This window comes from Mustela putorius, unplaced genomic scaffold, assembly GCF_011764305.1.
Source record: "Mustela putorius furo isolate JIRA1106 unplaced genomic scaffold, ASM1176430v1.1 tig00000430_pilon_pilon_pilon, whole genome shotgun sequence".
In the NCBI taxonomy this organism is placed as follows: Eukaryota; Metazoa; Chordata; class Mammalia; order Carnivora; family Mustelidae; genus Mustela; species Mustela putorius.
The window spans coordinates 11,891,352-11,903,908 of record NW_025421377.1 but is presented as its reverse complement, the minus strand read 5'-3'; positions in this window follow the sequence as shown (position 1 = coordinate 11,903,908).

The window sequence follows — 12,557 nt, the reverse complement described above, 5'->3', positions numbered from 1 at the left end:
CCAACTACTGTGCACATAGGTGTCTTAAAAAAAGCTCTAATTCAGAAACCTCCATATCCAACTGGTGTCTCGATGTTTTTACACAGATAAAACATAGTGGCCACAAAATTAATGTGTTCATATTTAATTCATCATCTTTTCCTCAGAGTAACCTTCCCTATTTTCAGAATGTGCCCCAACATCTCACATTCTTCAAGACCACGTAGACTCCATACTTTCTCTTGCTCCTTAAATCTAATCAGTTAATAAGTTGCCCAAACCCTATCTCCTTAATATCTCTTAAAATTCACTCCATCTCTCCATACATAGCTATTCTATGGCCTTTGTTTAGGCTTTTATTATATTTTCTTGAATTATGAAAATCACCATATACCTTTTCTTCTCTCTTCTTTTAGAATTCTATAAGACCTATTCCTTTCCATAGGGAGTTGATTTGGTAACATGATATCAAGTGAAAAGAATGAAAAGGGAAGGGGAAAAACAGAGGCACAGGTGAGGTATCTAGCTGGTCACCACCGTGGGATGCCCTGAGAGTCTCAGAATTATCTGCTTTAAGATTAGAGGAGTAATTATCCAGTGGTTCTTACCCTCTGGCCAAGGGTTGCTCCATGGAGTATTTACTTCCAGAATTTCCAGGCGTATGCATTCATAAGTACCGAGTGGTTTGTTAGATAATCAAAGGCTTCAGAAGATTGTAGGATAGAAAGCAAGTGATACAGTGATACTGAGGCAAGATATTGTCCATTACATCCAATCAAATCTGTTTACTGAAGTAAGAATTAGAGGAGAGTTGAGAAACAGCCACAGGCAGGATCTTGCGTACATGTTCTTTCCATGACATAAATCTGATTATGCAGTGCCCATGCTTATGCATCTGCATGGCCGCCTAAAGATTAAGTTCCTTATCATAGCATACAAATATTTCCTGGGATGTTGTACATGTCCTTCCAAATGCAAGTAAACTTTCTTCTTAACTGATCCTGTACCTACTAGAGTATCTAAAATAGGTAAATGCAGGAGCTGCTCATTATCAGGTGGTATAGGAAAAAGACACCTGAAGTAAATTCACCTAAAATGAATCAAATTTTTGTAAGGAACAGTGTCAATGACAGTAGTGAAGTGGGATTTTGGGGGTAGATAATAAAAAAATGCATTACAATGAAACCGAACTAAAAACTCAGCTTACTACTCGTTTATTTTAGCAAGACAGCACAGGGGGCAGCTGTATTCTGATTCTTAAATACATTTTAAAAGTGCTACTATTTTGCATAGGTTTTTTTTCTAACAACATTTCTAATCGTATGAAATTATATCTTTTATCACAATTATATTTACAAAAGGATAATAGTATATTTTTACTATTTTACAGGCAGTTTTCATCAGTTTCCCCAAAGAGCTGTGTTAAAGCTTGACTTCTAAAGCATTCTTTTAAAAAGGAAAATAACTAACATATAACTTTTATCACTATTGCCTTCTTTTTGTTAACTGCTCAACCTTTTACGTTCTGCACTTGGCAGTAGCTTTGTATGTGACTGGAATAGTCCACAAATATAATTTTATTGACATAATGAAAATGTAATTCTTGCAGGATATGCATTTTCACTTTCTAATTAATTTGCATTACATTTGCATTGCATTGACTAATGTTTACAGAACACTATTATAAGTGAACAGAATTATTGATAGATAAAGAATTTGAGACAAAGAGCAGGGATACTCAGTAATGTTAAGTGGCTGGCAAGGGAAAGAGGGAGGTATTTTCTAGAGAATAATTTCATAAACTGTCAGTTCCTTAGTGATTATTTTCATGCTGTAGCAAAACACTGTATATTTATCTTTTGTTCTTTTATTATTCTCAGAGGAGCCTTCCTGTTCTATTAAAATTGCCAGTGAGCTCCTCTTTCTCCAATTAGACTGAATTTTCTGAGGTTAGGTAACCTTTTTTTAAATAATGATAAGGCAATAGCAATAATAATTATTGATCCTGAAATTTATTTTTGGACAAGTTTTGTTAAGACATGTATTTGAATTATCTCACAGACTTCATGACAACCCTCAAAACACTGTATATTTGAGAGGTTATTATTTACTCCACTTTATATATCAGAAAACTAAAGTACAAAAGGTAAACACAAACGTACAAAAAGAAAAGTTATTTTTTCAAGTACCTGCATAAGTGGTGAAATGGACATTCAAAATCTAAGCTGGACATCAGAGTCCTGGTATGTATGTATGCATTTATTTATTTATTTATAGATTTTTTTATTTATTTGGAGAAAGAGAGAGAGAGAGTGCATGCCTGCAAGTAGGGGCAGAGGTAGAGAAGCAGTATATATCTATATATATACTATATATATAGATGTGTGTATATATAGATGTGTATATATATGTATATGCATATATGTGCATATACACACAGTTTTCACAAGCTCTCTTTTTAAAAGATACACTCCCTGAAGACAGGAATAAAAACAGGAAAAAAAAATATATTATTTCTCAGGTGAGTCCTACTTAGTAGAGGCAATTCTACCCAAACCTTCCTTTCCTTACAATGCTTTAGTAAAGCATTTACAGATTAAATATTCCCTAGAGCTGTGTAGGATACAGAGAATCATCCACACAGTTGTATGTGATTTACAGGAATGTGCCCAAAAGGTAAGAAGACATGCAAAATGAAGAAGTACAGAAGATGTAAGTAGAAGATAAAAAGGTAGCATTTTGATTTATGGCTGAGAATCAAAACCCTGAAATTAGTAATATATGTTATATTCAAGTGAATCAAGAACTTTAAATTTCTTACAAAATATATGCTAGTTCTATAGTCTAACAATAATTTTAGGAATAAATATTGAGAATGCCTCAACTCCTTCGTTAAATAAAACCTAAGTCCATTTTATTTATTGGCACTAGACTAGATTGATTTTTTTTTCATGGTGTTTAGGATTTATTGGAAAATACATATAATATATATGTATAATGCATGCTATTTTTAAAATTTCTTTTCAGTGTTCCAGAATTCATTGCTTATGTACCACACCCAGTGCTCCATGCAATCCGTGCCCCCACCACCAGGCTCACCCAACACCCCAACCCCTCCTCTGCAAAACCCTTAGTTTGTTTCTCAGAGTCCACAGTCTCTCATGGTTTGTCTCCCCTTCCAGTTTCCCCCAACTCACTACTCCTCTCCATCTCCCCATGTCCTCCATGTTATTCCTTATCCTCCACAAATAAATGTAAACGTATGATAATTTACTCTCTCTGTTTGACTTATTTCATTCAGCATAATCTCCTCCAGTCCCATCCATGTTGATACAAAAGTTGGGTATTCATCCTTTCTGATAGAGGCATAATACTCCATAGTGTATTTGGACCATATCTTCTTTATCCATTTGTCTGTTGAAGGGCATCTTGTTTTTTTTCCACAGTTTGGTGACTGTGGCCATTGATACTATGAACTTTGGGGTACAGATGGCCCTTCTTTTCACTACATCTGTATCTTTGGGGTAAATACCCAGTAGTGTAATTTCAAGGTCATAGAGTAGCCCCATTTTTAATTTCTTAAGGAATCTCCACACTGTTTCCCAAAGTGCTGCACCAACTTGAATTCCCACCAACAGTGCATGAAAGAAATTGAAGAAGACATAAAAAGATGGAAAACCATTCCATGCTCATGGATCAGAAGAATAAACATTGTCAAAATGCCCATACTGCCTAGAGCCATCTATACTTTCAGTGCCATCCTGATCAAAATTTCACTGACATTTTTCAAAGAACTGGAACAAACAATCCTAAAATTTCTATGGAACCCGAAGAGACCCGAATTGCTAAGGAAATGTTGAAAAAGGAAAAACTGGGGGCATCACGTTGCCTGATTTTAAGCTTTCCTACAAAGCTGGATCACCAAGACAGCATGGTACTGGCACAAAAACAGGCACATAGACCAGTGGAACAGAGTAGAGAGCCCTGATATGGACCCTCAACTTTATGGCCAAATAATCCTCGACAAAGCAGGAAAAAAAATATACAGTGGAAAAAAGGCAGTCTCTTCAATAAATGGTGCTGGGAAAATTGGACAGTTATGTATAGAAGAATGACACTTGACCATTTTCTTACATCATATGCAAAAATAAACTTGAAATGGATAAAAGACCTCAATGTGAGGCAGGAATCCATCAGAATCCTAGAGGAGAACATAAGCAGTAACCTCTTTGACATCGGCCACAGAAACTTTTTCAAGCTATGTCTCCAAAGGCAAAGGAAACAAAAGTGAAAATGAACTTTTGGGATTTCGTCAAGATCAAAACCTTCTGCACAGCAAAGGAAACAGTCAACAAAACAAAGAGGCAACCCACAGAATGGGAGAAGATATTCCCAAATGACAGTACGGACAAAGGGCTGATATCCAAGATCTATAAAGAACTCCTCAAACCCAACACACACAAAACAGATAATTATGTTTAAAAAAAAATGGGCAGAAGACATAAATAGATTGATTTTTTTTAATAGAGACAATATCATATATCATTAGAACACTTTTTTAAAAAAATGATACTTGGTATTATTCATAAGAGTCAATGTAGGAAAAACTACTCAACAACATTTATAGAAGGAAATTTTTTCTGTTTGTTTCCACTAGATATATATATATATTTTTTGATGAACTGTAAAACCTGTTCTTTTCTTTCACAGAATAGACAGAGTTTTAAATTGTAATGCTTTCCTCCCTCTTATTATCCAACTGTGAAAACATGTGTTTGTCTTATCCGCATAATGTAGGATGAGGAAACTTTGTTTAATGTATAGTGATTACATAGTAAAACATTCTGCCTCCATTTAAACAAAAGAGGAAAGTTGCCAAGTCATTTCCCAAAGACAACCAGAGTCATTAAATTAGAAACAGCTGGGGCAGACATATAATCATCTTATGCCACCACTAAAAAAGGAGGAGACAAATGAGGACAATAGTTCAGAAAAGTAGTTGATCCAAAACAGAAAGGGAATTCCAGAAAGGATAGCTTACTTTTAAATAGAGAAGGGCCAGTTGTTATGAATACAGGAAAACATGGACCATGTGGATTTTAAGTGCCTTATTCAGGACAGAGCTTCCCCGGGCAGCAATAGAGTTGTTTCAACATTTCAGCAATGGAATTTCAATTACTTTTGTTCTAAAATAGAAGTTACGATAGAGATTCTGACCTTAACTTATCTGTGAAACTAACTACATCATCCATATTAATTAATTAATTAATTACGCATATTTTATTTATGTGTTTATTTATTTATTTTGATTTGATTCTTTGGCTTGTTTTATATTAGGGAGCTCATAAAATTTAAAAGTGAATTTGTTACTTTCTATTTTAATTACACTAAAGTTACATTTTCTTATATAATGCTAGTGAGCATGATGTAGTATATCCTTTGGGTGTTCGTTTTTCCATGCTCCAAGCAGTTATTGTATAAAGTAAATTATACCATACATGAGATCACAACCTAATACTACCACCAGTCACCTTTTAACAGAAACTAGCTGGCAATGGCTTTGTGAACATAATATTCTTTGAGATGCACTTTAGGACCTCAATCTTAGAAAGGAACTTCACATTTCCATCACCTCTTTGAGATTATTCTAGCTGAACAATTGCAAACTTCTTCGGGTTAATCTTACATTATTTGCTTCCTCAAATATTTACTGCATGCTTAAGGATGTGCCAAGTTATATTTCTCATTGCTCTTGAACTTTAACAGTTCATGAAAAGAGGCTGATCTTATCCAGTAGGCAATGTGATAAGCTTTGGAGAATATATTAAGCAATATTAATACAAGAGGATAACAACAACAGCTAGCTCTTTTGCTAAGTGCTTACTATGTGCCCAGCTTGATTATTAGTGCTTAACATCTATTAACCTATTTAATTCTTATAATAGCTGTTGACTGAAACAGAGTTTAAATAACTTGCCTACTTATATAAAAAGTGACAGAACTAAGATTCAAAAAGTGTCAGTTTAGCTTCAACACATCATAAGCTGTGTTATATTCTACTCATTCTTCAGTAATCAGTCAAAAGCCTTCATCTCCTATTTTTAATTTAACATCAATCCACTGTGATGAACTATATTATTGTGCACACACAAAAGTAGTGTAAAAACAGACCAAAGCCTCAGTGACAACTTTGAAAGTATATTTATTTCAATGCTAAAAAAGATTCAGGTACCTGACTTCCTATATAAAGTCTTAAAAAAACAAATGGAACAGTGGAGTTAAAAATGTGGCTTAAAAATATATGTTTATAAAAAATAAAAAATTTTTTAAAAATGAGGAAAAAAAATGTGGCTTGTAAGTTAGATGCACTCAATTATTTCTATCACTTCTGATGTCAAAAAAATAGGAAAAAAAGAAAGCACAAATCAAAATACAAAGTTTAATAATTCAGTTCTAGTGAAGCAATTCGCTGAGAGTTTATTGATAGAAAAAGGCAGGATTTCTTTTTTTAGTTCTAGAAAGAAATATAATAGTCAAGGTTGTAATGCTAACTAAGGATTAGAAGCTGTTTAGATAGCATAGAATGGGTATACAGGTCTGTGCTCATTTGATTAAAACAAATCCCACAGTTTATTGATCAGGAAAATATTTCCAGATATGTCCAATAACAGTATGATATACTAAGTTAACTCAGTTTATTCTCATAATCAGATTCAAATGTTCAGGCCCAGGTGTGATAAAATATAATATTAATTATTTTTATATCATTTAGGCAAGTGCTGTTATAATCATAAAATTTCCTTTTATACTCTTATAGGATTACAAGCATAACCTTATACAACCTTAATTTGGGGTAATTGTCTTTAATTGTTGAATGTTTTAATGACAGTTGTTCATTTATACAAGCAAATGGTTTTTATTTCTGGGTCTTCCTGAAGCCTGGGACTGCGGGCATGTTCTCAGATTGTATAATTATGTATTTCTTCTTAATTTTATTAATTCACTTTTCATTCAACCATTCTTTCACTCAACACTTGAAAACATGGTGTTAAAATCTGGTGAAACTCACAATGCTTAATCTTGTTTTTGCCTTCTAATTATTTTATTACAAATAAATATTTTATTATTTACTATTTCCACCATCAGAAAGAAGGGTACTAGGACCCTGGGAGATGGGGGTGAAAGGCATAGGATTTCTTCATTTAGTCATCTAAAAAAAGATAAACAAACTGTAATATTTTTTTTAGATTGACTAATTAACCCACCAGTGATCTTGAATGTATTTTGGCTTCCTTATAATGACTCAAATATAATTTATAGGGACAATAGAATGCTCTATTGGTAAGACATGAATTTTGGATTGATATTTGGTAGACCAGTCTTCATTCTTGCCTTCTGCAAAATAAAAATATTATTACCTGTAATGTTTTTTCATTAATTGCATCAGATAAAATATATGTTGATTTTTATGTTATGATATAGAGATGATATAAGCTAATCCTAGTGAATATCTTCAAAAGCAAGACAGATAACCATAATTGGCAAAAAGAACCACTACCCTAAAAGCTATGGTTGGCATGTTATGGTACCAAAATTATGAGACCTTCTATACTGTGTACAGCATAGTTGATGGTTTTATGTTTTCATAATCAGTCATGTTCATAGATACTATAGTAGAACACATTAGTTCACTCTTAGGGATGAATCTGAGAGAATTTCAACAAAAATGGGAGGTAGACATGCAAAATACTTTAAACTCTTTCATAAGGGTCCAGAATGCACTGCTTAAAGGACATCCGATTCAAGGCACTGGAGCACATTTAATCATTCTCTCTAAAAATAATAGTGAAAGCAAGGAAAGTATTAAGTAAAGGATGGAACAAAGGAAATGGAAGAGGAAAGACGAGGTTAAGGAAGAGGAGAGAAAACTGAATCCTCTGCTTCATCCTGGAATGACTACCTTCACAGCTCTCATAGCCTTTCCCAGCCCGCTTCCATACAGTTTCTTTAGAGAGAAGACTACACATGTGGATAAGTTCTGCTATATTTTAGAATAACCAAATGCAGGAACGATATCTAGCAGGGAAACAAATCCACACAACTGCAGCGGAAAACAAACATTCCAAACTTTCATCCTTTGATACACGTATAGGTAAGATGAATAAGGTCCAATATACATGTAATAGGAGATCAAAGAGGATTGGATCAAGATCATGGTAAGTAGGGAAAATAATAAATATTATTTGTTTAATAATAAAAAGCAATAAAAAGTCCTGTGGTTTGAATAAAGTCTTTGCATTTTGCTTCAAAAAGCTCTGTGATGGGATTGGGAGGGAGACAAACCATAAGTGACTCTTAATCTCACAAAACAAACTGAGGGTTGCTGGGGGGAGGGGGGTTGGGAGAAGGGGGTGGGATTATGGACATTGGGGAGGGTATGTGCTTTGGTGAGTGCTGTGAAGTGTGTAAACCTGGCGATTCACAGACCTGTACCCCTGGGGATAAAGATATATGTTTATAAAAAATAAAAAAATTTAAAAAAAAAGAAAGGTAATATAGAACTATAGTCAGCAGATGCTCTTCAAAGTAAAAGGCATTGACTCTCCATTGAATGATTGGTCAATGAATATATATATATATCATATGACCTAAAATAAAATGTTTAAGGCAAGCAAAAAAAAAAAAAAAAAAAAGCTCTGTGAAATACTAAGCAGTGAATGTTCTAAAAACTCATGTTCAACTAAACCCTAATGTTATAAAAATCAAAAGGAAATCTTAAAAATCAATAGAGATAAAAGGGAAGCTAATATGACTCAAATACTATCAACACTACATGCTAGGAGACCATAAAACGATGTTTATCAAGTTCTGCTGAGTGATTTTAAACCTACAATGGAGAGCCAATGAAACTTTAAGAATGAGGACAGAATTCTAAAATTTCTAACTTGTATGTTTTACTACAATGCATTTTCCATGTATTCTTTCAGAACTAAATTAATCAGGTAGATCTTGTAAAATATAAGAAAAAATAGTAAAATTAGAAATACAAGACAGCAATACAATGAAATTAGAAGAGGATATCAAGGAGCTCTTGAATGATTCTAGAAGCAATTATAAATCATCTTGTAAGCTTAATAAACAATCGGAAGTACAAGTAAGTAATATATTAACGAAATGAGGATACATGAGCCTTCTGATACATTAAAATGCATATTTTAAAAAGGAAGTGAAATTTTGGGAAGAAATATGGAACAAATAGGTCATGGTAGATTGATAGTGATGTTGAGGTCAACTTTATCCTTATTGATATTCTTCCGACTTGATCTGTCAATTACTGAAAGAAAGGTGTTGAAATCTCATTTATAATGATGGATGCATAGATTTCTCCTTGAAGTTCTGTCAGTTTTGTGTCATAGATGTTGACACTGTTGTTAGGTGCGTACACATTTAGAATTGTTAGGCTTGTTGGAGAATCGGTGTCTTTTTCATTTTGTAAAGCCCCTCTTTATCCTTGAAAATTTTCCTTTTTCTGGAGTCGGCTTTGTTTGAAACTAATTTAACTTAGTATAGGTTATTTTTGATTAATGTCAGCATGATATATCTTCCATTATCCCTTTCTTTTATTCTATCTGGGTCTTGGTAATGTAAGAGTGTGTGTGTGTGTGTGTGTGTGTGTGTGTGTGTGTATAAATTTGTTTTAACCCACTGTGACAGTCTGTCTTTACTTGGTATATACAGACCATTATTTTTCTTGTTTTTCTCTCTTCTATAGTTTTTAAGTGAGTATTGTACTAGTTTGCTTGGGCTACTATAATAAAATACTATAAACTGGGTGGCTTAAACAATCGCAGTTCTGTAGGGTAGATGTTTCAAGATCAAGATACGGGCAGGGTTGGTTTATTCTGTGGCCTCTCTCCTTGGATTTCAGTCTTACCTTTTTGATGTGTTCTCATTGTTTTTCTTCCATGCATATGAATCCCTGGTATCTACTTTTGAGTCCAGATTCTCTCTTCTCCTAAGGACGCCAGTCAGATTGGAAGAGGTCCCTTCCTAAAAGTGTCATTTTAACTTAGTCATTTCTTTGAAGGTTCTACGTCCAAATTCAGTCACATTTTGAGTTACTGGAGTTTAGACTTCAACATAATAGATTTAGGGAGTGTACATAATTCAGCCCATTGACAGCATATTATATGTTTCCATTTTCTCCCTTACTTAGGTATAACTTGTTTTTTTAAAACATGTTAGTAGTATAAAACATTTTTTTTAAGTAATCTAAATTTATCTTCAAATAACCCTATACTGCTTTACTTGAGTGTAGGTAACTTATACTCAATAAGCATTCCTTTAACTTAAGGGTGTTAAGAGTGTAGGTAACTTAACAAAGCATTCCCAGTTCCTCCCTCCCATCCATTATGACATGTCTATCATTTATTTCACTTGTCCGTATGCTATAATAACCTAGCACATTGTTGTTATTATTACTTTAAATAAACCATTGGATTTTATTAATTTTTAAGAGATCTTATTTATTTGTCAGAGAGAGGGAGAGAGAGAGCGCACACAAGCAAGGAGAGCAGCAGGCAGAGAGAGAATTGGAGTACCCTGCTCAGCAAGGAGCCTGATGCAGGACTCAATCCCAGGACCTTGGGATCATGACCTGAGCTGAAGGCAGATGATTAACCAACTGAGCCACCCAGGTGTCCCAAACCATTATATTTAGGTCAATTAACAATAGACAAAATAGACTGTATCTTATTTTCAATTGTTTATTCTCTAATACTATTCCTTTCTTAAAGTAAGTAAGATTTCTGATTAATTTAATTAGTTTCTTCTTTTTTTTAAAGACTCTTTTTTTTTTTTTAAGATTTTATTTATTTATTTGACAGAGAGAAATCACAAGTAGGAGAGGCAGGAAGAGAGAGAGAGAGAGAGGGAAGCAGGCTCCCTGCTGAGCAGAGAGGCTGATGTGGGACTCGATCCCAGGACCATGGGATCATGACCTGAGCCGAAGGCAGCGGCTTAACCCACTGAGCCACCCAGTCGCCCTGTTTCTTCTTTTAAAACATCTTTTATCATTGATTGCAGGAAAGATCTGCTGGTGAGCACACCTCAGCTTTTATTTCTCTAAGTATTTTTTTTTAAGATTTTATTTATTTATTTGACACAGAGAGAGATCACAAGTAGGCAGAGAGGCAGGCACAGAGAGAGGAGGAAGCAGGCTCCCTGCTGAGCAGAGAGGCTGATGTGGGGCTCCATCCCAGGACCCTGGGATCATGACCCAAGCTGAAGGCAGAGGCTTTAATCCACTGAGACACCCAGGTGCCCCTCTTAAGTATTTTTCCAAGAAGTATCTCTCTTTCAGTGTTCAAGAAAAATCCCATTGTAAAAGGATTCTGAGTCACTTTTTTTTTTCAACATTTTTAATATTTCACTCCACTTTCTTCTTGCTTGCATAATTTCTTATTTTTTTAAGGTTTTATTTATTTATTTGACAGAGATCACAAGTAGGAAGAGAGGCAGGCATAGAGAGTAAGGGAAGCAGGCTCCCTGCTGAGCAGAAAGCCCAATGCTGGGCTCAATTCCAGGACCCTGAGACCATGACCCAAGCCGAAGGCAGTCTTCAACCCACTCAGCCACCCAGGCCACCCATGCTTACATAATTTCTGATGAGAAAGATACTATAATTTTCATCTTCATCTATAAGTATCTTTATGTTTTGCAATGTACTTTTAGTTGTAACACAAAGGTACTATAAAAAAAAAAAGTACTTGTTAGGATTTAAACCTTCGTGTTAAATACGTGGTTTAGAGAAGGAAAAGATGAGCTATAGAATGGGAGAAAAATATTTGAAAAGCACACAGATAACACTTATATTCATGATACACAAGGAATTTTTAATTACTGAACAATACAAAACAAACAGCACAATTAAAAAGTGGGTGGGGCGCCTGGGTGGCTCAGTGGGTTAAACCTCTGCCTTTGGCTCAGGTCAAGATCTCAGGGTCCTGGGATCGAGCCCCATATCGGGCTCTCCGCTCAGCAGGGAGACTGCTTCCACCTCTTTCTGCCTGCCTCTCTGCCTGCTTGTGATCTCTCTCCCTCTCTTCAAATAAGTAAATAAAATCTTAAAAAAAATCTGAACAGACATATCACTAAAGAAGATAAACAGATTAGAAAATAAGTATATGAAAAGATAACCAACATTATTTATTATTAGAGAGTCACAAATTAAAACAAATGACATACTGGTAAAATGGCTAATATTGAACAAACTGATGATAGCACTCACTGGTGAGCATGCAGAGTGACAGAAGCTTTTGATGGTGGTAATTCTAAATGGTAAAACCATTTTGAAAGACATTAACAATTTATTACAAAGCTGAGCAGTCTTACCATCTAAGTAATTATTCCTTATTTTTATTTTTTTTAAGATTTTATTTGTTTATTTGACAGATAGAAATAACAAGTAGGCAGAGAGGCAGGCAGAGAGAGAGGGGGAAGCAGCCTCCCCACGGAGCAGAGAGCCGGACGTGGGGCTCAATCCCAGGACTCTGGGATCATGACCTGAGCCGAAGGCA